Source organism: Argopecten irradians, chromosome 1, assembly GCF_041381155.1.
Source record: "Argopecten irradians isolate NY chromosome 1, Ai_NY, whole genome shotgun sequence".
Taxonomy (NCBI): Eukaryota; Metazoa; Mollusca; class Bivalvia; order Pectinida; family Pectinidae; genus Argopecten; species Argopecten irradians.
In genome coordinates this window covers 21,706,778-21,732,655 of record NC_091134.1, presented here as the reverse complement: position 1 = coordinate 21,732,655, position 25,878 = coordinate 21,706,778, and the positions used below count along the sequence as shown (strand labels likewise).

At 34.0% G+C, this 25,878-nt stretch overlaps 1 protein-coding gene and 1 long non-coding RNA gene across 2 annotated transcripts in view; one reads left to right on the top strand and one right to left on the bottom strand.

Moving 5' to 3' along the window:
- The window catches only part of LOC138318254 (rootletin-like), a 91,136-nt gene that overhangs the window by 5,419 nt on the left and 59,839 nt on the right, over window positions 1-25,878 (top strand). The gene's annotated exons all lie outside the window — the stretch shown is intronic.
- LOC138320723 (uncharacterized) lies at window positions 1,933-8,886 on the bottom strand. Its single transcript, XR_011208239.1, has 3 exons — window positions 8,825-8,886; window positions 8,014-8,076; window positions 1,933-3,064 (listed from the first exon to the last, which is right to left on the bottom strand). It is a non-coding gene; the product is annotated as an uncharacterized lncRNA (long non-coding RNA).

The following is a 25,878-nucleotide window of genomic DNA, read 5'->3' as shown; positions in this document are numbered from 1 at the left end:
ATGGTAAATAAAGGGGAGAGGGCGGATGGCAACCAGGACCAATAATACCTGTACCAAGGGATGGTAAATAAAGGGGAGAGGGAGGATGGCAACCAGGACCAATAATACTTGTACCAAGGGATGGTAAATAAAGGGGAGAGGGAGGATGGCAACCAGGACCAATAATACTTGTACCAAGGGATGGTAAATAAAAGGGAGAGGGAGGATGGCAACTAGGGCCAATGATACCTGTACCAAGGGATGGTAAAAAAAGGGGAGAGGGAGGATGGCAACCAGGACCAATAATACTTGTACCAAGGGATGGTAAATAAAGGGGAGAGGGAGGATGGCAACCAGGACCAATTATACCTGTACCAAGGGATGGTAAATAAAGGGGAGAGGGAGGATGGCAACTAGGGCCAATGATACCTGTACCAAGGGATGGTAAATAAAGGGGAGAGGGAGGATGGCAACCAGGACCAATAATACTTGTACCAAGGGATGGTAAATAAAGGGGAGAGGGAGGATGGCAACCAGGACCAATTATACCTGTACCAAGGGATGGTAAATAAATGGGAGAGGGAGGATGGCAATCAGGACCAATTATACCTGTACCAAGGGATGGTAAATAAAGGGGAGAGGGAGGATGGCAACTAGGGCCAATGATACCTGTACCAAGGGATGGTAAATAAAGGGGAGAGGGAGGATGGCAACCAGGACCAATAATACTTGTACCAAGGGATGGTAAATAAAGGGGAGAGGGAGGATGGCAACCAGGACCAATAATACCTGCACCAAGGGATGGTTAATAAAGGGGAGAGAGAGGATGGCAACCAGGGCTGATATTACCTCTGATTGTCAGAGGAAGGGACAGTATAGTCATTTAAGAACATCATGCATACCAGATTTAAGAGGTAAAGAAAAGAATGTGGAAAAACATAAGCCTTCAAATAGTGCCTGGTTGTATATGTTTCAAACTTTCAACGCAGAGGTGTAAGCCAGTGCTGCCCATGGACCACATACCAAGTATGAAGTTCCAAAGCCTTATGTTTAAGAGATATAACCCAGACAAAGTTGGTCAGACGGACAGACATGGCACAAATGTGTTGTCCCGCCACCATTGTTTCCAACTGGAGACTAATAAACACCCTTCTTTGGAGCCGGTATAACATTTATTACACATCTACAGATGGAAATTATAATTAGATACTGTAGTATAAACTAGGTTACTATGGTAAATATTGTAGTACTACACTTGCATGTCCCTATAGTAAGGCTGTATGAATATTTTATGTGCAGGTACCACAGGTCAAAGGTCAGTTAATTGGCAGTACAAGTATCGATCTATAATAAAGCTGTATCCTGTAAATCTTACACTGAATCAAAGATAAATCTAATACAAAATTCATCTTCAACACTTCAGAGGAGACAGGAGGGGGAGGGAGAGGGGTTTAGGAGGGGATTGGAGAGGAAGGGGAGTCAAGGTTATAACATGAACCTTGATTTAGAAATTAATGCAAAGAGTATAAATCCGGAGGAAGGAGCATTGTACTGTTAAATAATGTAAATGATGCTATCTTTAGAAACATGAAATCAAAGACCCGGTAAGTAAAGAAGACCATAACCACAACTGTAATGTACACAAGAAAACAAGAAAGCTGCAAACTCGTGGAAAAATGATTTACTTTGTATTAAAAAAAAGTATTTCATAATAACATGTACATGAGATTATTTATAAAATCATGAAGTTTTTATTTGTTGAGTCACAACAACTCATAAAATGTGACTTCTATAAATTTCGCTTAATTCAAGGAAACATTTTATCTAAAACTTAACCATTAAAGCAATGTATAAAGACATTATCTGTCATTGCTTAGCTTCCTGTAACCAGATTAAGTTTTTCTTTTTCAATCTTTTCATTAATCGGTTTATTCAGTACTGTAAGATTAAACTCTTTCATACCAAAAAGCAGTTTTTTTCAACAAACATTATTCTGAATTAATGCAACTGCCAGCATGATCGAGAAAAACATGCAAACAAACAAGATAAAACATTGACATGGACAACAATGCCTTTGTGTATAATTTCTTGATGATTTTATTATTGTGGATTGATTTTCATGTAAATGTAAATTCATTGAATGTTCAAACACAATCAGATAGGAAATGATTTACAATATACAATAAAACTTCAAAAGCATTTCAAATGAAAACAGATAAAATTTTCCTTCTGATAAAGTTGCTATAAAGTTTATATACCCCGTCTTAACTTTACGTTAATTGTCAACTGACATGAATTTCAAGATACAATATATTTGAAACAATAGAAAAGAATATTCTTTTTGAATCTAAATAAATGTATAGCCTGCAAGTCTGCATTGCAATTGATTTTCAACAGTTGCCAAATATTCTCCAGCCAGCGTAGCATTCTTCACACATCAATAGGTACGTCTATATACTGTACCTATATCTATAATCATCTCAGGATCAGACTGTCAGGTACTATAGTAAGTCTACCATTGGTATCCTGGAATGTGGCAGACATTTAAATCACATTCCTGTCATCACATGTATTGATTAAGTCTTTAATATTATAATGCACTGTCACTGCAGGTGGAATTGACAAAATCCAATCTTCTGCAATCGCATGTTACCTTGTTAATGCTATTGACTCCTACCTGCATTAAATTGACCCCAATCAACTCTATAAAACAAACTTTCACTGAAATCAAACAAATTTTGAAATTTTGATTCCTTAATTGTTAGGGGCCACTGTAGTCAGTTTAGAATTGCAGACCTATTATAATCTATGAACATGAAATGCAGTGCCCCTGAAAACCCTTGTATACCAATTTACATTTGTAACAGGAGAGGAGAAAATGTAGTGGCCAGACAGGGATTCGAACATGGGACCCTCAGAACACTATAGCCAAGTGCTCTACCAACCAAGCTACCTGGTTACCGATGATCGACCCGGTCCAATCCCGCTACACTCCTCCCTCCTTTCTTGAAGTCTTCGCCCTCGAAGACATCAAGAACCTTCCAAACACCTGCACCACCATGGGTTATTTAGTTGGGCGCCAATTCTGTAACAGGAGAGGAGGAAATGAAGCGGCCAGACTGGGATTCGAACCCGTGACCTTCAGAACACTAGCCAAGTGCTCTACCGACTGAGCTACCTGGTCACCGATGATCGACCCAGTCCAATCCCGCTACACATTGATATCAAATGATTTTGAAATTTTGACCCAAAGGGGTCATGGTGGCCATCACAGATTTCTCTGGAAAAAATAAAACCCATCATGCACATCTACATACTATTAGGTATAACCATATGTGCAGTGTAAAAATAATAAGCCTATTGTATTGAGGAAATCTCCGGAAACCAATTAATTGTAGATGGACAGACAGACAGACATGTACATCAAGTGATAACTATTGCTCCCATATCTTTAATACATGTTCTTATGAATCCCTAAATTTCCAATATGATGTCCGTCTTCATTGGACAAAGTTTTACTATTTTAAAGTGTTGCTGGGCATGTGTTTGAAGTACATGTATAAAGTATAATAATGTACATTGTATTTATTACTGTAGCTCACCCCATTGTAAGAGAGATCTAGAGCAGACGTTTGTTGTTGTATGACTGGTACATTATAGGTATTGTCGCCACCACACAGTAACAGCCACCAGTAAACTGTGATGTTCAAAATTTACTGAGTCAGCTTATTTTTATCTCTTTGATCAATAAATGTATTAACAGAATGAAATATAATCATACAAGTATTGATTTTTCAAAACAAAGCCCGGCCGGATTTTATACAGCTGCATTCTGCACTGGTATGTTTGAAATTATCTTTTTTATACCTACACAAGAGGACAATTAAACTCAGTATTTGATACATCTCTTTCTCAATTATGTGCAATATTTTCTGGTCAAAGTCTTTCCAGAAATGATACCCCAAATAAGGATATATGGGTGCCTTATTTTATGAATACAATACTTGTGTTATGTCTGATATGATGCATATTTTTATCGAACTGCACAAATTTAGGATCCCAATACATTTGTGTTAATTAAAGATAGAATGCGTCATCAACTTGTAATTTTAGCACCTGTAGGTACAGTATATATATACCTGTACCTGTATGTGGGAAACAAGAAAGGTGTGGACAGATTAGGTTATAGAAATGTTTGTAAGAAGTACTGTTATACATACAGTCAAAAAGTTTGTCTGATAGGACCAAAGTCCTGACTGCAATATCTACAATGTAGGTATCTATAGTGTATTAACAAAAGGTCAAGGTTCATATATATACATGAATTGTGAACATGTCAAAGTTAAGATCTAGAGGCTTTTGTAAGATCACATATTTTATAAAATGACGTTAGTCCAATGGGACTACCCGACCAATTAAAAGATAATGTCCAAACCGTGCGAAAAGTTAGGAAGATCATTGAATTTTGAATTTACAACTTACCAATAGATGGTTTTAATGCATGAAAAAATTTCAATTCACATCTTCAAACTTCTAGATGTCAGGTGAAAACCACATTAAATTAACATATAATTATCTCCCCTTATTTTAATGCTGAATTTGTATCATCTTTGAAGCATGTGTTGTCAGTTGGAAAGTCGTTTACTTTCTACCCCAAGAGAATTTCCGAATCCAAGTTAATAATATTGAAAAGATAGTTGAATGAGTTTGAAGTATTATTGTTTAAATCGGACGAAGCAAATACATGTATTAATCGTTATACCTTTGGTCAGTGTATTCCTATTACACCTGTACTATTACTGTGTGCACTTGATTAATTAAATGAGGTAGGCTTATATTGCTGGAAGCCTTGTTAATATTGACCTTAATGTCTATTGATTAATTAGTACATATTTAACATGGGTTTGTATCTGGTACACACGTGTTCAAAGTACTGTATCAGAAAAAGGAACCGTGATAAAGGACACAACTAATTAATAACTACATAGTCTTTAATTGAATTCTTATTATTAATTAGGATCATCAGCAGAATATATGTACGTAGTATGTAGATTATATTGATAATAAGCAATTACATTATAACAATAATTTTTTCTCCCTATTTGCTGTGTACCTTATTAAACAATGAATAATATATGTATACATATATTTATTTCTTAATCTATATTTATAGTCATTGATCTACAATAGTGATTGTTGATTGGACAGTGTGAAAATGAAATGATTTTCATGCAAGGAAAAAGTGATTGATATTTGCTTTATTTGTTTTTCTGCGCTTTTTTTTTTTTTTTTGAAGGGGGGTGGGGGTGGGGTGGGGGGGGGTGGGGGGGGGGGGCTCCAGACAGGTAGAAATACTGATGTTGTCACTCCCACTTCCCAGAAAGAGAAACTAGGATGGCATGTTCTTCATTTAGCATCTAGAACATTTATTTATATTATTGCCTATTGTCTTCACCTTTTGTTGCAGTTTTATTCCATTTATGTAATTATGATACACTATACTTTACAGAGAAAGTTGAATGGCCCCATCAACAATAAGGAGGTAGGAGTTCTAAAGCACTTGTGGTTATTGTAATGCACCTTCATGTGTTAATATGTTTAATGAGGAAAGGGTTTACTAATAAGCGACGTCAAATTGCCCTGCTATTTAATTTTGAGTTGTGTGACATCCCGTTATTTCACAATGAACTGAAGATAAATGATTAATGTCTGACAATTTACAAAAGATTCAAAAGAAAACACATTTATTACCAGTGGATCTTGTAAACTTGATGCTGTTTGTGTTTTATGATGTGAGCACAGTTTCTGTTTTACACTTTTGATACACTCTTTGATTACAAAACTGCACTTAGTTTCTCTTTGTTTAACATCAAATGTCATTTATATTGTAAAGTTATGGAAGTTGAGGGCAATTCAGTATACAGTGAAAAAACCCCACTGATCTATAGATCTATATAGATATAGTCAATACATGACAACTGTCCTGTGATATTCAAAGTTTCAACTCGTTGGTTCAAGAATAGAACATCTGGACACCTTAACCACTTACAACCAAAGCCACCAAAGGTCCGGAATTACACGATTGAAAAATGATTTTCAAGAAATAATTGCTGTGATGGAGTTGTGATTTTGGACAAGAAATTTATAAATACCTTTCATTCCTGATATAATTAGATTGCCGATATATTATTCAGAGCCAATATATTAGCAACTCTGTAACTTAGTAATCCATGAATTAGGTTTACTTTAATGAATCATTACTTGATTACTTCCCTGCATTTCATACTCGTCATTTCACTCATCTTTCAATAATTTTATAATTCATGTTATATGCAGTAACAGCTCAAGAGTAAAGGATCTTTAGCCTAAAAGTAAGGTATCATCAGTCTTTAGAGTAATGTATCTTTAGACTTAAGAGTAAGGTATCATCAGTCTTTAGAGTAATGTATCTTTAGACTTAAGAGTAAGGTATCATCAGTCTTTAGAGTAATGTATCTTTAGACTTAAGAGTAAGGTATCATCAGTCTTTAGAGTAATGGATCTTTAGCCTTAAGAGTAAGGTATCATCAGTCTTTAGAGTAATGTATCTTTAGCCTTAAGAGTAAGGTATCATCTGTCTTTAGAGTAATGTATCTTTAGCCTTAAGAGTAAGGTATCATCAGTCTTTAGAGTAATGTATCTTTAGACTTAAGAGTAAGGTATCATCAGTCTTTAGAGTAATGTATCTTTAGACTTAAGAGTAAAGTATCATCAGTCTTTAGAGTAAAAGGTGTCTTTAGATCAAGAGAAAGGAATCTAAAATCTTTATTAGTAAGCTCTCTTTCTCAATGATTCAACAACACTAACCATGCAGTTTCTTTCTCAGCTTTCATCCAACCACCAAAGGTTTGGAAACATCAAAGCTATACACATTAACGTACTTCAGAAATTCACCCGAGTTAACCTAAACCGACTTTCTAATGTTTTCAGGCGGACACACATCATAAGTGTTAACTACAAACACAAAGACAGCTATATCCGTGATATCCCCCTATGTATATTAGCTCTATCTACAAATACCTATTGTACATGGACCCCACCTAATATTTACACACACACACTAGTAATGGGCTTATATCCTATGTCCAGTGTTTATTTGATCAGCTACCGAATGGTCAGTTGTAATAACATAACACCAGTTTAGTGGTTCTATACCTACACTCTGTACTCAACATGGTTTCTTCTTATAACCAAACTGTAATTTTCTTATCGATATGAAAATAAATTTAGTTTGTTTACTTTTGAAGTATGATAATTTTACAAATAAAGCATGCCTTTAAGTAACACTGAAGACACACAACACACTGTTCATACAGTCTATGTCAAGCATGCCTTTAAGTAACACTGAAGACACACAACATACTGTTCATACAGTCTATGTCAAGCATGCCTTTAAGTAACACTGAAGACACACAACACACTGTTCATAAAGTCTATGTCAAGCATGCCTTTAAGTAACACTGAAGACACACAACACACTGTTCATACAGTCTATGTCAAGCATGCCTTTAAGTAACACTGAAGACACACAACACACTGTTCATACAACAGTCTATGTTATTCTGCTGTTCTCTTTTCTAATAGAAAGGCTGATATTGGGGAGGGTTATATGGATAAATAGAAAACATTTATGTGATGCATATACCGTAATATAGGTGGTCTTGAAAGTGAGAACTTATTACATATTTATCTATTATGGCCTAGTTGACAGGGCACTATATCTTGTGCCTCTTAGTCTTGTCGAGGAATGGAATAGTGCAGATGCAAAAGGTAATACTCCCCTACCAACTGGTCCATAATGGGTTTAGTACATTGCATTCACAATTCTATAAACTTTGCTTTTTAACTTCAGAATCAAAATATTTCAATAGACATAACGCAACAGTGTTTCAAATTACATTTATATGCAATTACATGACAGCCAGAAAAACTTTGAGTAGAATGATTCAGACTAACACAGACACAACCAATATATCCCAGCCTTTAAATTCTTACCTTCCAGACGAGCAGTTTAAGAAGGGCATCAACTTCTGGTCCATACTTTACAAGTGTGTTCGTCTTTGAATGAAAAAATACCAATATAGAAATTGATATATTATAAAACATTTACAAATGAAAATACAACTTTATCTGTACATTAAATGAATTCCCAGATAAAACTCAGGGCATTTATATATATATATATACAGAAAATGTAGTTTATAGAAATGAAGTATGTATATATTTATATGCTGTACCTTATAAATCAAATAACAAAGCCTGACATGAAACGTGTCAAAACAAATTAAACTTTGCTCTTACCAACTAGTAATGGGAATTGAAAGTTAAATCAAGATATTTTGTCCTTAAAGGCCCACTGCCTTTCCGAAACGGCTTTTAATTTTTAAAATGGGAATGTAAAACAAGATCGATATTTTTGTAGAGTCTTAAAAATTATTAACTTACCGTTAATACTACATTTATCATTACCTTCTGAACGATTTGATTAAAATAAATAAAATGTTTATTTTCATAACGCGGGTCGTATTATGTTTCCCGCCGTCGTCCTAAATACCGCGCGATAGTTGACTATTACTGCGCCAGACGGCAAAACAGCGAATTGACTCTTCACTGTTTTCATATGTTACGCAGGAATCTTGCATATGTTTGGTGTCGTAACCTTATTTTAGGTCATCGGTATGCATTTTCTGATGTTATTAATGTTTTTTTAGAAACCTTTATATTTTGCTCCGGAAAGGTAATGGGCCTTTAATTGATCCCTTATGCCATTTAACAAACTTAGCAATTATAAGAATCATATGTTTACCTGGTGGTATTTAAACAACTGCATTAACTGGCTCTTTACAAGGGAGACAACTTCATTGTCAAGTTCTGCAGCGTCAAGCTGAAACAATTCAATCAATGAGCGACAACATCAATAAAGGGACATAACTCTTTCAACAAGGTATATTCAACATGACTACATGTATTTCATTCTCGAATACTATTAACAATGCAAAGGAAAATAATCAAAATATTTACATATATGTATAACTATCTTATGTGATTGAAATGAAGACAATTTTTTTTTATTAAGACTGCAATTTCAGCAGAACAAACAGTAGATCAAAGTAAACCAAATGAACATCACTATAATTTCAAACAAAGTTGTACGAATTTTTCTCTTTGTTTACATATTTCAGTTGAACAGTGCCAGTTTAAGTAACCTGCTTATCTGTTGATAGCAGCCTCATCAACAGTAGTTAAAAAGTCTTCTTTCAGTAATGTTTTATTATTTTGTAAATAAAACCTTAATCGTTAGGAACAGCATACAGTATACAGTTAAATCTGCTATTCATCGAATTAAATTTAAACTGTTTTGTAGATTCAGTAAAAGCTGTTTTGGGCTCCGCTATGCCTCTATATCACCCAATACATAAGTTTTAATTTGAAAACTGAATAAAGGTACAATTTTAGAGTATATCTAAAGAAAAGAACTACATGTGTGCCATGAAAATATTGAAAAAATAATGTGTTCTAAAACATGTTAATTTAGTCATTTTTAATTTTCATTTCATATTTTCTTTGAAGATATCCCTTCCATCTGAATACTGATAAAAGCCCTGAGGGACTTTAAATGCATGGTGTTGTTAAAAGATACAATATTTTTCAGGCTCAATCCAATCTTTGATTTATTTACATACAACATCAACATATAATTTGTACCAGACCATTCCAGACTATCTGTTTAAGGAAAGTACATGTAACTTGAGTACTTAATATAATAGAGAGCGCAGCAAACGGACCGAAGCGAACGCTTGTGATAGAGGTGACTCAGTAACGTTATTTTATGTAATTCATCCATATATGTAGAGTTGGAAAACTTTCTGATAAACCGGAAACAGGAAGTCAACATAAGATCCAGCATCGCGCAAGACAGTATCCAAAGTCACACTCTCGCGTGATTACACAATCACACTCTCGCGTGATTACAAACAAGTAACGCTTACAAAAATTCAAAATGAAAACATTAGTGAAAGATAAACCTTCCAATTTATTCTTACCTGAATCTAACAATTACAATTTGTCCTGAATCTTAACTTAAAAGCCGTTTTAAGTGAGCAGTTGCTTCGGAATTTTCCTTCTGGCAACGGAGAATGACGTTGAGATATAGTTTGTAGTCGCAATCACGTATTTTTGCAGAAAGTGAAAGTAGAAGTATTCTATGTTCAATATTGTTTTTCTTGTTATAAAGTCAATGCCAGTAATTCAGCAAAGCTATGATTCTAATAATTAATAATTCTATAAATGGTTTCTAGCAGTACAGTTATTCAGCGCACCCAATAAGCTATAAAAACAAAACACATGTCAATATCGATGAGACTGATGAGTCAGGGGAAAATACTATTTCGCCGTTGGAAATCCTTTATTTACCTGGCATATTTCTATATAATTACACATTTTAAAAAAACTCAACGAAAGAATGGATTAACTGCTGCGCTCTCAGATAGGCTTTGCCTAAAATTATCTTATTTATATTACATGAACAATGTATATGTTTGCATGTTAACATACAGATAAAAGTGCTGTATTGTGTGATACGTATCATGTACAATCAGTGACAACTAGACAGGCAACCAGATACTATGTTGTTGATAAGATTTTCCCAGGAAATTTATATTACAATGCCATGTCCCTACCTTGCTAGGGAATCTCGAAGCAGACATGATGCAGGGACAAAAATTAGCACGCCAAATTATTTCAACAGTTCAATATGCCTAACGTTCAATGTACATACAATGTACCTTTGATACATGAATATGTATACCCATATGTACGAAACATATTTATCTAACTCCAGCTAAGAAGACTTATTCAACTTACCAAATTCACATAACAAAAAACGTGGGCAGCATCCTTATCGATGATGTTTACCTGTTTGATGCACACGTGTTTCGGAGATCATGATTACAACAAATACTGTGTTATGAAATGGGGCATTTCTGAGCTTTGACAGTGTATTTTCTATTTGAAATATTATGTGATGTATCAAAATGACAAACAGATTATCTAAACAATTTCAAACATAGCATACAAACCTGACTAACTCGAAGCGCAGGAATGGGTGTATCCTTCTTGGTAGTCGCCATATTTGTTTATCTGCCACGCCAAGTGCCCGTTTATAAACGGCCCTGTCATTGGTCAATAGTTTTATTCAAGTCTTGACATGTTTTAGCGGTGTTAGCAGTGTTTATCATCAAAACAACAGATATGTGTAGTTGATTGAATAAAATAGATGTCTAATTACAAGAAATGGTGTTTAGAATTTTCTGATATCATAAGCGTCGAAATTTATAATAAAAACAAAAATATCGATGTTTAAAGAAGGGACCAATCAAATTAACCGTTATATATCACACCTGTCATGCGCTCTTCTATCTTGGAGGTGACATTATCTGTACGGACTTGGTGACGACGAAAAAGCGTCTGCTATTCTCGAGGTGAGTAAAAAAAATTGGGAATGGTGCATTTCAAGTTCTCGATCGCTTTGAATTAACTCACGTTTTATTGAAATTAAACTAAGTAAGTAAAGCATTTCTTTTTGTACGAATTCGAAATCGAGAATGTAAGTTAACTTTATTGAACAGTCGGCGACAGGACAACCCTGATCAGCCTAACTTATCATTTGTCACGACTTGGCCCCATACAATCGATCGAGCCTATTGATCGAGTAAATTGGCATTTGCCAAATTTCAATAGTCTTATATTTGCTTTGTGTATTGCTATTCTAGTTGTTCTTTTAGGTTTATCAAACAATAGCTACACTGACAAACATATAACACGTCTCAAGATATTCTGTGCTGGTTTCATTCGGGGACTCGTAACTGTTACAGTACATGTTTTACAGGTGTGTTTTTTCCGTTTCAAATTAATAGATCTGGCTTTTTTTGTCTTATAAAGTTTTTTAATGTCTGCAGACTTTCTAAACTGACACGTAAACTTGCAAATTAGTTAATTTGTTTGTCGCATTTCTGTGTTTGTCATATTTTTCCAATTGCTAATTTGTTCATAATATCCTGTTCAATGATCTTATAATCCTCAATGTTATGTGAATAACGCAACTCTCAGACGATTTAAATGTTTATATATATGTAAAGTGGTTCTTCACAACCTTTATAAATCCAAATGAAATGACTGTATAATCCGGCTTTATTGTGGCCATGCTAATCACGCATGGTGAGATATGGGAGGAACAAGTCAGTAAGGATAGTGTCAGAATAACCTTTGCTAACATCAAGAATATTAACAATGACTGTCATATAAATTATACTGGCAAGTGTAGATTTTTTTTTTAATTTTATTTTTTTGTAATCCTGTGCAAAACAACTCGGGGGAAACGTACGTTTGATGCTAGTCTTGCAGGTATATAATCCAATACATTACTGAAAAAAATAATAGAAAATTAAAACAAAAAGAAAGGACACGGGATTATCTATTTCAGGAAAAAGACACCTTAGCCTGTTATATATTATAAATTATAGATATATGGAATATTTGGCTTCATAAACGTAAAGGTTATTTAAAACAAATCAAATTTTATTGTTGCTTGCTTCATTAACACTTTTTGGGCCACGATATCTATCTTAAGTTCGCCATTTCGGACCGAAGTGTTAAATGTACTGATATTGTCTTGGTATTTAACACTGATATTTATCACTATTTAATCGAAATTGTCAAATTTAAATCCCAATAAATCCACGCTTTTAAATGTCTCCGTTTGGTAGATCTTTCTCAATGTAGAGACCTTTGGCTACTATGAAGGTTTCTGAATGAAGTACAGTGTCCTGTTTTAGCCAGCGTATTATTTCTGTCAACTACTCTACCTACCTTGTAAGATTACGTGATTTATTGGCATTCCCAACTCGTCCTGCAAATACGTACATTTTGTATGTGTTTTAAAGCATTCCTATCTTTAACCAATTTACCGCCATTTTTACTGCGTACTTGTACCAACAAAATATTGAAATGTAACGAAGGCAGTGACTTCTAGCTTAATGCTGCAAAAACAGGCATTTACAAAGCACAATGTGTATTACCAGTCCTAAAATCTCTGTCAAAAAAGGCTGATGCAAAGTTGCACACCGTTTTTAAAGACATCGGCATATTTCGTTTGAAACAGTTTCAGTATATCGAAATGAAAATAGATGGGAACTTTTTCATATACACACATAGATACGGCATTGATTGATTAAATCAGGCTATAACTGAAGGTTCTAAAACGTTTTCAAACTTCAAGTTGGACACAAAGTATCATAAATTACCACAAAATTAACGAAAACCGACAGTCCAATTCGAAACTATGTATGTTTTTCACACAATTTGACGATACGCAATCAACTTTCTTGCGTTTGTTTAGTGTTAAGGTTTTCACCACTGAATATCCAAATGAACGAATGTCCCTTTAAGCTTTGTGAGATCATGACTTGTTGTGTTTGCCTTTATGATGAATTTTTTTATCCTTTGTTGAAACATGGGTTACGACTATAATACAAAATGTGCACGGTTATGCGCCTCAAAGTAACGAACTCCTGTGGGAGATTTTGTTTTAGCTGGTTAGACTTCCAGACTAAATTTTCAAACTATTGTAGAATTTAGGGAAGCCTGCCAAGTATGGTAGGATCTGCGACTCAGCAGTCTTATTGTTTGTAAAGCTTAGCTAAATGGTTTAAAAATAACACACACTATGTAGATTTACAGTCGGAGACGTCAACCCAATGTATTGTCACTGTATGTTCGGGGAAAAAGAAAGGGAAAACAGAAGCAAACTTCAATGGTACATTACGATCTATTTTTAATTACATTGCAACACTCCCTGTAGACGAACGAAAGTACTATCATATTACTGAACGGAACATGTATTGCGGCCAAAGTTTACATGTCTCACAAAATTTTAACTATGACATCCACGAGAACGTGCGATTTTCTGAAAGCGCATGTCTTTGACTATACGGGTTCTCGGATGTGTTACACATTTCTCATAGCGAGGACATTAACACTGACAAAAAGGAAACCAGTAAGCAAGTTCCGTATTGAAATGTACACGTATTTTATAGGAAATATGTCGATTTAGATACAATGTAGTGACAACTTAAATTTCTTTAATTGCCACTATCATCAGGTCTAAAAAGGACTTCTATAACATTAGCATTGCAATAAGGAATTAATCAGCCTTCTCCAACGTTTAGATATATTATAATGATAGTACTGCAGGTACATGATTTCAGAAGGGAAAGTGTCTAAAATACAGAGCAAACAAAAACGTTTTTCTCATCAGATAATTCAGTAATAACAAAATGGCTCTATAAGAAGAGTCTTGATATACAAAAGAACCGTACGTATATATGATATGGATATATATTCCTGATACGTTGTACATGCTCAAGCAATGTGTAGTCCTTTTGAGCACATGCAAAGTATCCGTACCTAAATTCTTTAAATCATGGATTTCCTAGCGAATCTTTAACGTATAAAATTGTCATCATATACAATTTCGGAGAGTAACCTCAGTACGATTTTCAAGACAACTGAAAATAGTGGTGAGCTAGAATTTGCATGTTGATCGATGTTCTGAATAGTGTAGCAATTCATTGCATAAGACTGATTTTTTTGTATAGCGTATTCTACGGAAAACGTTGTTGTATATCTTTTAGTTCAGGTGTACAAAGAACATATCCCTTAATTCAGTATGGTTACTTGGCAGGATCGAAATCCTCAATGTAGAAATATTTGATGATGTTTAAATTACTAGAATCTGACGACACCTTGTATGTTTTTTATTTGAACCTGAAGGCTAAAATCGGTGGGCAACCCGACAGAGGTACTATAAATGACCATATATCAAGCTTGTGTCCTGCAGAGCAAATATAATGATAAATGTTCGTACATGTACGTGCTCAGTAATATCTGCAAACAGTCTTCATCATTTTGAAAAAAAAAACTCCACTTGGCAAGCATACTCAAAATCGTATTGAATGACGAGATGCGATAACTTTCCCTTGATCAAGGGGAGTAACTCTAACGCTCTTCGGTACTACTATAACTTCAGCAGTCGATAGTTGGTGTAATCGATCTGGTACATATGTGTTTCTAAACCAAATCAATATAAGCGTCAAGCAAGAGGACAACAGACTACACATGTTTATTATGGTACAAAATGTGTTACGTAAATTGTGATTAAATATTAAAACGCTGAAAATGAGCTGGATCGACTCTTGACGCGTAAAGTGTGATTTAGGAAGCCGTGATAATATGATTTCCCGGGACCTGGAAATTTATTGCATAATAATACACACATCCGTGACATATGTCCCGTAAAGTCATAGTTACAATAATAATTGCATAATAAATTGATCAAACTGACATCATGGAATGCCATTGAGGATAAGAAAATCGTGTGGTCGGAAGGATGTCTGGTTGTACATTTTGCTAGTCAGCTTTATAAATTTTGTTTCACTAAGTAGTTTTTTCCTAGTAAAACAAGAGATTAGTGAGAAAAATCTCTTTTTTTTTTGTAATCTTGACTTAAGTAGCATATAGAACTGTTACCAAAACCAATTAGCACAAGATGTAGAAGTCAACGGCAAACGTTACACATGATCTTATAAGATTTAAAAATATAATCAATAAAATCGTGGACGTAATAAAAGGTCATTCAAACGAGCAGAATATAGAATACATCTTAGTTTTAATGTCAGCCCTTGTCGCACGACCATTCTATGGGATAAGAAATGGTTGAATATATAAAGAAAACTTTGATAATATTACCTTGCTGTGAGTTGCTGATCAAACAAATATTAATCAATATGCTATATGTATATATGGATGTTATATGTTAATCTCGGAGATTTTAGACCGACAGAAACTAATCCCCAATATAGATCGGAAACCCAATACACATTTATACGAGATGAAATAATAATATTTTTCCGGCTATAACATATGTGAAATTTTGTTACATATTTTCTTCTTAAAAACTGCAGTACATGTATTTCAAATTAGAAGGGTCGGGTTAACAGTGATTTTCCAGCTCATTTTGACTTAAATTGATTATTTGGAAAGTCTTATCAGTTAATAAAAGTCTCGACAGGAAAGCTGGGTCTTTGTGTAGAAAACTTGTCCGGGACAAATGATTTTACCTACATATAAAATCGATAAAATCTTAAGTGGTGAATTGTAAGCATGCGATAAGAAATGCAAGGTGCGTGCACCAGCGCTCCGCGACAAAAACTCGTGTGTTGAATAAAAACAAAAGTCAATAGGCACCCTGTTTTCATTTCAATGAGACAACTCATGATATAAAGCAACATTTATTTTTAATCATGAAATGTGATTTTAAAATATGTTTGAAGTTGTAGGTAATTTTTGTTTTCATCCTTATGTGTACCTCGTTTGACTTCAGCGATTGTACACAATGCACGCACACGAACCATATATGGATTGATTGGTAATTGAGGGAAACATAATGGTACAGAGATTGTGTTTAAGTGAAAGCCGTGTATTTAATTAGAAGTTGTGTATTGGCTCTTGTTAAAGGTCTTATAGTGGGTAAATACATATACATTTATCCCGCTGGCAGTATTGGCAAGCACAGACCTGCTGATCAGTAAAGTTCTACCTATCTACTCCACCTGGGAATATTCGCCGATACGAGATAACTCGGAATATTGACGGGTCTTCCTATCTTACGTAGGAAGGTGGGGCATACCCAGCAGCTGGTCAGGGATTTTCTATGACACAGTTCTTGCACATGTGGGGGACACTTGATTGCCTGTTCTGAGGTGCTTCAAGCAGGACAAATGTCACTTGAAGATCGTGATCATCGCTTGGAACGAGTGATACAGGTGGATATTTATATTTGTTTATGTTTGTGAATTGGTCTGCGATAGCAGTCTTTATTTATGTGTGTGTGGCACATGTACACTGTATTAATGTTGTTGTCAGTCAATCGTGTCAATGTTGGGTTTTAACACTCTGTCATTCCAAGAACTCACGGGATCAAGGCACTGCTAAATTAATTATATATAATTTTAATTGTAGACAATGTTTTTCATACCTACCATTATAAGTGTAACTGATTAATTGTACATTGTATAACATTATTTTTCACAATATTTGTTACAGTGTGTATGTTTTAATCGATTTTCCCGAATCGTAAACATATACATGTACTATGTTGTAGAATAATTCATTTAAAAAGCCATTGTCGTGTTCAGTGGATATGCACACGTGCGTTCTGTTGTAAATTATAAAGCAGCGTGTATTACCACGAGACGCTGTAACCGTGGCAACGTTTTTCACTGTTACTGCGGAACTAGCATTACAAACCGGAAATGAGAAAGTAGGACAAAGTTAGCATTTCCTGTTTCAGTTTGGTTGTTTTAATACACCAGAAAATGCATCATGTATAAATATATGACGAACTCACCTCCCGTCAGAGACAGACCAAGAACTCACAACGTCAATGAAACAGATCAACTAGCAGAGAAATTGACACTATGGGTATACATATTTTGTGCAAATAACTTTTTCGATAAGTTGACGAAGTTCAAACATTCTTGAGGTCAAGTTGAGCGTGTAATCTGATCCTGTTGAATCCATTTTCAGTTTCATTTTTATAAATTAAAAAAAAAATCTAATTACATATTTGGAAATGAAAAAGTAAACTTGATGTTTAAAAATACAGTTTTGCTTTTAGTCTGGAAAAGCAGTAAATGATATAAAATGAAGTTGAGGTTGGATGTTGGAGGTAAAAGCGTCGACGTCTACCACATAAAAAAGATGGCATATGGGAAAAAATACCTATGTTTCTGTTTTTCATATGCACAGATATTTTAATATTTTTCATAGTTTAGGTCCCGATTTTCAAATGGAAATGGGGTATAAAATAAATCTGACAATTAACCTGACTATGATATGATTTGTTTAATCATGTCCAATACACATGTACATAATTACAGGAGTTTGACGTTCTGTCAATAATGTACAGTATAAATATACACCTGAGTGTCACTATATACACTGTACTATGTAAAATACCAGAAATAAAATTATTAACTTTAGTTCTGTAAAATTTATTCTGGGCGATTGATGTCTGCATGTATCATTGTACCAATAATACTATAGTATAATAAGGCGAGAGTGAGTGTGCTGCCAGCCAGACTCGAACCGTGACCCCAGACTTACTGGTCCGTCGCTCTACCAACTGAGCATAAGGGTAATTTCCCCGAATCCATTCCCCCCTAGCACAAAGCTAAAAAGCGACCATATCGCTAGTTTTGATCTGGGCCCAGTTTCATGAACATTAACAGCCTCCCAATACGTGCAGTGTTTTGGGAGGCGGCGGTATATATATTGATGCTGTTTTTCTTGTAATAATGGAACTCTTGCCCTTTTTGCAGTGCTATCTCACTGAAGCATGCCGCCAAAAACACTAGCTAGCATGTACCCAATAGGGCTGCCGCGGTTAACCTCTATATAGGGGTATTGCAATGCATCACCAACAAAATATTGAACCGCGATACAGTCCACCTATACAGGTTTTTTATGATATTTTTTCTCAGTATCATAATTTCATTAATTTGATATAATTGAAACGTCCTGTTAAAACAAAACCAACAAGTTGTATTTATATTCCTTTCCGATAATATGAAGCCATGTATCCCTTTTGTCTTCATTTGAGGCCGATGTTGGTCAAATGTTTGTAACTAACGTATATTATGTTCAAAATGATTCAAACATTTGCATGACGTTGAATATCAACAATATGACATAGGTCAAAATATTGCAATACATATCACAATACAGCTGTTGTATACTTATATATTGTGGTACGCTTCTGCCGTATCGCGGCAGCCCTAACAAGCAACCCGGTCACGTTATACAGACAAACCAGTCGTCCCACTGACTCCAGGCATTTATGCTGAGCGCTAAGCAGTAGCAGAAACTATCACTTTTACAGATATGGCTAATTGTGTGTCGCGACCAGGGACACTATCATAAATAATAGTATAAGTTATAGTTAGTGTTATCATTACATATAAGTTTGCTTAAACTGCATGACCGAAATTGCAGACTCAAAATTCTGACCAATCGTCTGTTTATGGTGCAGTGTGTCAATTTTCTATTAAATAGGGGTTTATAATTACAGAAAGGTGTAGTTGAACCGCAATATATTTCCTTTGGTTCAATGGTTCATGTACTGCTGACTGTATTTTACCTAGGTGGCTATTTCACTATGTGCCAGGCTGCCAGCATGAATATATGGTAGTCCAAAGCAATATATATACTTATACTATAAGCAATTCTCTGATTGGTTTAGCCATTGCAGTTTTCAAAGTGGCGAATCACAAGTGATATATAACAGTACAGTAACCTTGTTTTTGACGAGAAAATGGAATCTGTCAAAACACTAAACCATTTTCGGATACCTTGGCATCTTAACGCTCTGGTGTATGTTGTTATTTGTGGATATTCTATGTAGAAATGGTTATAAAAACAAATTTGTTACTCTTGATATTTTCATATTTTGGCAGATATGTATATAAATATCGAGGTATATTGAATAAAAAAAACTTAACCGAACCATGATGAAAATGTACCGTTAAAGTTTCATCCCCTACTATTAATGCATATAAGCTACTATATTTGTTATAACTAGGTCCTACACTCTCTGTATTTTGTTATATTGATACCATTTAGCTCTTAAAACATAAAAGATGTCTTATAATATACTACATATCTACTGCATTAATGCATGTCAAGAGCATATATACAATTTGTCATTTGATACAACCTAAATTTGTTGTTCATCCCTAAGTCATTGTGAATTGCTTTTATTCATTTAATTTGCACAATTTATTTGTGTGAAATGGTAATTCAATTGGAAGTACTGTATGACTCTTTCAAATTCAATTTGCTAGTCAGTGGTAGCAAGGTCAGCAGACTTATATTGAAAATCTGCCAAAAATCCAGGAAATATGATCCTGTATATAAAACCCATGGCTTACCAATGATCAGTCGATGACCATGATCTTGCTGTAATTGGAGATGATTTAACATTAATTACAATTAAACTTTGGTCAGAGCATGCAGGACTGGTTAATGCATGGAGTAGTATTTAGTATATATATATGCATACATGTATCTAAGTACAGGCTTACTTAATAAGTTAATATTATATATTAATAAATTTCAGGGCTGGAATGACATCAACATATTTTTCTAATTTCATCAAGGATTTTTCTGGTTTTGTCAAAGACATATGATGTTCAATATTTATGTACTTTTTATACTGTAATAGAAATGATGCTAATTGACCCTGGCCGTGTTACTGAAGTGAAAATGTGTTTTAAAGAATTGGAGATAATTATAAAATCACTGTAATTGTACATGCATTTGGTACTAATGTTTTAATTTACCAGTCGTATGTGGTAAAGTAAATAATAACAGATTCATCTTATTGATATACGTTCGTTAATTAATTCTCTTATGCCATGATAATTATCAAGCACTTAAAATAATCAATTAAACGCATGTTACTAAACTTTAGACTGATTTTAATGATGTGAATGATATGTATTATTAAATATGATAATTATAAAAACACAACCACATAAATTTCAATTTAGTCATATATTTACCAAGTTATTATTGGCAGACACTATTCCGACAAATATAAGGTTTTAATTGAAATATTCTGTAGTCCCTCTATCATATATTAAGTTATTAACCAATGGAATATGGAACACAATTAATTAAGTCTAATTAAGGTGGAATCATATTTCATAGAAAACCTTGACAATCGGAATCAATTTTGGGAAATGTGCAACAGTAGTAATAAATAAGACTGGTACATGTAGGCTCAAATCCAATACCTCCAGCTAAAATTGTCACGGCATATGCATGATGACTGACCAAGTACTGTGAATCCTGCTACTCACTATATTAATGTATGGCCAGAGTAGCCCATATATAAATATGCTGGTTCAGCCTCTAGATCTCATTACCAGCATCAATTATTTACCAAAATGGTATGAGTAAATCATACCATGTATTATTTCATTATTGATAAACAATCATTGCTCGATCAACACTGGACAATGGGGACTGTTTGGTTATTTCATACTTCACTGATGTAGTACACGTAAATATGATATATTGATATGAAATCCTTGCTCCTAAGTTGGGGTATATGGTTCATGGCATATTTGCACATGTATTTGAAAATTTCTGGTAATTTGACAAAACATTATACTGGTTAAACAGAAAGATGAATTATTTCTTGTGAAACAGCAATATTCGCCAATAATCTCATACAAATTAGGTGTGGTTACATTAAATATTTTCATCAATTTTTATTTCATCAAAATACAGGGCAAAAGTTTTCCACTACTGTACTGTACATGTACTAACATACTGCAGCCTCCCAAATCACTACCAACAAGCACCAAATACAACACGCTACATACAGGGGAGGCCCTCTCATATATCACCTGTAATTATTGATGTCCCTTAATTGTATGACATATGATATAATGTTAACCAAATAAGACCCACTGTATGGTAAGAATTTTGAAATTACTCCCTAGATTTTCTGACAACATTATTAATGCTTTAACACTGTTGGACCAATTGTTTTTCACATTTTAGTTGAAAAGGCCTCTGTTCTGAAAATAATCGTAGAACGTTTTGCTTTACACTTAAGTCTCATCTACAGCAATGGACCATTAAGCAATATAAAAGTCTTTATATGTGATAGTTCTCTGCCTCGCTATGTTAACCTCAGCTGTAATTAAGGAACCTGTGTATATAACAACATTTTAATGGCTTTTTATGATTGGTTGAAATCAGGGTAGTATTAATTGTGTAAATGTATATAATAGATGCCAATCACAAAGGCACAAAAAAACTTGTTGCTACGGTTAATTTCAATCTTTTTTTTTTGTTAATATAATGTTAATGGCTCTGAATTATATTAATTTCACAGGTATAAATTTGTACAAAGATGGTTTTGATAAAATATGTCATTTCTGAAAACTGTTTGTTAATTGACTGAAAAGAAATAACCATGTTGAAGACTTCAGTATTTTGATGAGATTCATCATGCATATAATACATGTGATTTCATTTGATACTGTTTAGTCAGCTTGGGGTGTACATGCACATATCCATGTATATTTCAGGGGGGAACATGTACATAAGATGCATGCACATTTCAGGGTGGTACTTGCACTTATGCATGCACGTTTCTGGGGTGTACATGCAGGTATGCATGCACATTTCTGGGGTGTACATACACATATGTGTGCATGTTTCAGGGATGTACATGCATGCACATATGCATACACAATTCGGGGCTGGAAAGGGGGAGCAGAATGGCATAGTAGAAAATTTTGCTAGTCCAATGAGTTCTATTTCCTGAATTTTTGAGTTGAGACTATATAAACTAGATAGTAAAAAATTAAATTGATACCATTAACATATTCCACACAATGCTAAGTGTTCTGAGGTTTCCTTTACCGATTCTTTTGTGCTTGCTTTAGCAAAGGTTACCCTCTGTATATTTAAACTTGTGACAAATGTCAATACTGGAATATGTGTTGGTATACAGTAGGAAAATACTGCCTGACTAATACAACAGGACCAAACCTGTAACGGAACATTTCTATATACCATCAGGGATGGTTACGGGGTAAAGTCAGGGCCTGGGCTATAATTACAGTGTTAAAATACTCCCCGAGTACCTCTCTATACATTTCACTTTAGAAAATCCAATCCGTAGATGTTTTCATAAATTTAAAACGTACCTGGTACTATCGTGGTGTTGGCTTTAAAACTGAAGATTTCATGATGTATAAAAGTGCTTTTGAAAAATCAGCATATACATATGTAGTTTGATACTTTGAAATTGTTATTGTAAAAAAAGTGTTTTCTAAGACTTTGCTGTCCTGACTTGCTCTGCATTGTAACATTGATATAAAAATCTATCATATAAAGTTCACCTATAAGTAGCACAACTGTTTGACCTTAATTTGTGATGGCAACAGACACCCTGTTGGCTAGGTCAAAGACAAATGGTTTATAACCACAATAATACCTGATCACTAAATGTGATGTTGTCTACAACATATATACCCCGGGTAAACTGATTTAGTATGTAAAGGGATATGTTATATATTCTTACATAGTAACCTCTGGATCAGTGTTTGTATGAACTTATTGACCTTTACAGGTCTATAAAACATTGGATTTACCACACTGAGTATTTAATATAGGTGATCATATATGGCCTGCCCATCCTCCTTGTCCACAAGCTTTAACTCGCTCATATCATAATGTGACACACAGATATTGATTTAAATGTTCATTAAAACATCAATTGTGCAATTTGAATATCTGTTCCAACCCCAGTACCTTTGTGATTGTTTGATTAGGTTTTTATCCTGATTTATTTCCTAGAAATTCTACTCCATTTCTGTCACCTTAATTTGATCGATTTGGATGACATGATATACCTAGCTGTCGTCATGACATTAAAGCCTGATTGGTGTTACATGTACGGGTCAGAACCACCTTGTATTACAGAACATTTAACTATCGAATCTAATGACGGATATCATAGTATAAAATCAATACATTTAGCTACATTATCAGAAATTATTTCCTATAATGAAGTGATGTGTTATTGAGTTCTAAATTATCAAACAGATGTTAGAATATTTGCTACACTGACATTTCTCTATCCTTTTTCAATAATTCATGCAACCTTTCATTTAAAACATAATTAATTTTCTATGATTATCAATTTATTTCTTCGTTCAGTAAACTATTAAAGCAATTTACAGCAAAATAGTTGTTAAGATATTTTGACATGAATCTTATAATATATGTGCTCACATGCAATGAAAATTGTTTTGAAACAACATTCATTTCAAAGTGTTCTTTTGAGTCTAATGAAAGTTTTAGGAGGTATAACATGTATATCAACATTACAATTTGGAACGTTAATTATGAAAGTAAATTTTAACATAAAATTTGTTGCTAAAACTCATTTGTTTAAAGCAATTTTGCTTGGAATGACCATTGAACTGAAAATGTACTGTGTGTGTCAAAGATGTTTTGGAAAGATTTGAAGTTTTGGGAATGCCAAATATTCTGAAGTATTGCAATTGAAGAAGGAAATACATAATTGGGAATACCCATTGATTCGAAGCAAATTAACTCCATGAATTACGAATGCAAAGTAGTTTGAAGCAATTCAATTTGAAATGTGCAATGAATAAAGTTTAAGCTACATATATGTAATATATCCTGGATTTTCATAAATGATACATTGTACTTGGTTTTGCAACCAAAGCCCACCCTATAGATTATAATTCATTAAGCATGCAATATGGCTGCTTGTCTGAATGTCTTTGGACAACCAAGGTGTGTTGTAAGCCAAGGTCGGGTATTAATAAAATGGGAACATATACACTAATACGCCTTGTACAATATTTTCCATTTAATGTGTGAACATTTCTACGTTAATGCTAAAGGTGAATAAACACTTGGTTGTGATATAGAATTCTATAAACCCCCTTGGCTGTATTGTGTATACATTACAAATCTATTATATATAAACATAAAGCAGTTAGCAGTTACATTCCATTGGATGGTAGAGTTCACTTTGAAATAGTCCATCAATGATTTTTCACTGCTGTACAAACACCCTCTTGCGTTGGGCCTGTATGTGTAGAACATGTCAAATTTCCGGTAGTACTAGTTCTAAAGCAGCTTATTATTGACCATGGTAAATTGTGCTGACCCACCGTTGTGAAGCTAGAATCGCTAAGTGAGCAGTATTCCATTAAACCAGCTATCGGCAGTATTATTGACCAGGTTATGTTATCGGAAGTTACCCGACAGGGTCACACATTATATAGCAAAGTGCTTCAACTTATTATTATGTAGTCAATAATTATTGAGTTTCATCAAGATTTACCCCTAGATTTCCTAATGGTATGAGCCGATATAATGGTCAGTAGAATTCATTTGTTAAAATTGGGGTCAAGTACTATGATTAAAGACCACAAGTAATTGTATAGGGTCAGTACATAGGTACTGTTTAACGATCAGACTAGGAATGAAATGAAAAGCTTTGTTAAAACCTTTATTTGGTGTAGATCTTCCGTAAACTTTAAACTTTCTTATCCTTATACAAAGAAAACCCTGTAGATTTTGTTTGAAAAATTGGTCTTTACTTTCTTTGCCCAATTGATTATAGTAGATCTGATTAGTTAATTGGCCAGTAATTGGTTAATAAAACACACAAGACCACTGACGAACATTAAACATTTGCTAGATGTTATCCAATATTTTCCTGGTTGCAGTATAAAAATTAAAAAATATAGAACCATGAAAATGATTCAAATAAATACAACACATACGGTACTATCAATAAATTTTGTTGGCCTTAATTACCACAAAAACTGTTTACCAGTATATTGATAAAGAACAGCTTTTCACAGCAGAAAAACTGATAGTTACAATTAATTATATATCTATATTTCGATCTGCACATGCATGTTTTATTGAAAATGTAAAAAGAAATGAAGATTTTCTTTGTCTTTATCTCCCACTTTTATATGCCACTCTGTCCTTAATTCAATATAATGAAAATATAATGGAGTTTACATTTAATTAGAATAATGTTTATGTGTCATTTCCATCCACCTTCTTAGCTGCGGCTGAAAGACACAAGAATAGATCGTTTTTACTGTTATCGTAAAGACAGAAATGCTTCCTTTATGAACTCAATGATGAATTGATTTGTTTACATGC